General features: G+C 43.5%; 1 pseudogene across 1 annotated transcript; it reads left to right on the top strand.

Annotated features, from left to right (window-relative positions):
- The first annotated feature begins 497 nt into the window (after positions 1-497).
- LOC147447808 (uncharacterized) lies at positions 498-1242 on the top strand (annotated as a pseudogene). The gene is made up of 2 exons (XR_015189733.1): positions 498-939; positions 1045-1242. The product of XR_015189733.1 is annotated as an uncharacterized LOC147447808 (transcript).
- The last annotated feature ends 475 nt before the right edge of the window (positions 1243-1717 follow it).

Genomic DNA, 1717 nt, shown 5'->3' with positions numbered 1-1717 from the left:
AACATCTATATATGTTAGTTACACACACAACTCTTTGCATATGGTTGCTAGCCAATGCATGTGATGTATTACAATAGTGAATACACAATTAGTGAATGCATATGGTGTATCACTAATAATTGATGCACTTAACTATCTCTCCTCCTATAAACATTATACCATTCTTTAAATGTATATGCACTGCCGTCGCTGCCAAATTATTAATGCTCTTGTTCTTTTCAGTGCTAGATTCTAAATGTCAATTTGTATATGTCCTATTATACTCTATAGATGATGTTGTATAGCAAGGCGCACCAAGCAAGACTAGTTATGACCATGATCCATGTTATGAATATTCCTCTGCTCAGTGCTCACCGATTCTAAATTTAGGAGAGTGCAGACGTGGTTTGGAAGGTTTATGCCCACGCAGAAACTCGACGACACAGGGCCAATCGACGGCCCGCTGCACGCATGCATGCCAATTGCGCACTACTCCTTGTCGATTCTATAAATACCGCACCTCCTGCCACCATTTCTCTCAGCCCGCACTCTCCAGCTTGTACTAGCCTACGCCAAGCATGGCCTACAAAATGATGATCGTGGTTTTGGCGCTGCTGGCCCTACTGGCAGTAAGCAGTACTGCTGCTGACAGTCGCGAAAGCGAGTGGCGTATGCGCCTCCAGGCTTGTGACGAATTCATGGAGCAGCGCGGTGGGCAGCAACGTGAACGCACCAGTCAACCCAGCCAGCGATGCTGCCAGAATTTGCAGCGCATCTCCTCCGAGGATCGATGCCGTGCTCTACAACAGGTTTATGGTGGCCGGGGCCGCCACATGTATCCCGACTCCAGCCGTGAGTCACCCTACGAAAGCCAGCTGGAGCGCACGACCAGAATGGCATCTCGTCTTCTTCAACAATGCGATCTGCGTCCTCAAGAGTGCAGCAGAAGTCAAGATGCAGGTACAACTTGTTAGAATTAGCTATTAGTATTTGTGTCTTTCTTTGATCCACTATTGCATGTCATTTTTTGCCCTACTAACATGATTTTCTTTTGCCTTAATGCAGAGACCTGGCTTTGGTGGTGAGCTAATGAGAACTGCCAAGTAAACTAGGTACTAAAGTTTTCCACTTCAGTTTTTAACAAGCATATGTACATACCAGTCGAGATTGTCAGATACCGATCGGTATCTGAACAAGTCTATGCGAGATGTAGCTAGAAATAAATTGACTTTTGCCTGCTAGTTAGGCCACTTGAAAGGCAAATCACCTTTGATCTCTCTCTCTCTCTCTCTCTCTCCCCCCGTGCAAGTATTGCTCTTTATAAAGCGTTTTGAGGTTCTTGTTGGTGGGAAGCAGCAACATGCAGACAATTTACTGGTAATAAGCAATTTTTGTTTTAAGCCTGGACATTGCCCTTGCTTGCCCATAACCTCATCTTGATCAATCATGCTCAAGATGAGGTTGGACATTTCTACTTCTGGGGTATCATCTAGTTTTTGCTTTTGTTTTTGCCTGAAGAATGCCTGGTATATTATGTTGCCTTCAAATTGGCGGTACCCTTACTTTTACTGAAGAATTCCCTTAAATCTGAACAGTGGATCAAAATTGAATGTATGAACTATTAACGAACGGTTTCAACCGATGTACATATAAACTGGTTAATTCACCTTGTTGGTTCCTCTTGAGTAAATATCATAATCATATTTAAAAGTACAGATCTCGCTGCAGATATACATGT

This window comes from Adiantum capillus-veneris, chromosome 11, assembly GCF_014529385.1.
Source record: "Adiantum capillus-veneris isolate H3 chromosome 11, ASM1452938v2, whole genome shotgun sequence".
NCBI classification, from domain to species: domain Eukaryota; kingdom Viridiplantae; phylum Streptophyta; class Polypodiopsida; order Polypodiales; family Pteridaceae; genus Adiantum; species Adiantum capillus-veneris.
The sequence above is the reverse complement of the archived record's forward strand: the minus strand, read 5'-3'. Positions and strand labels throughout refer to the sequence as shown.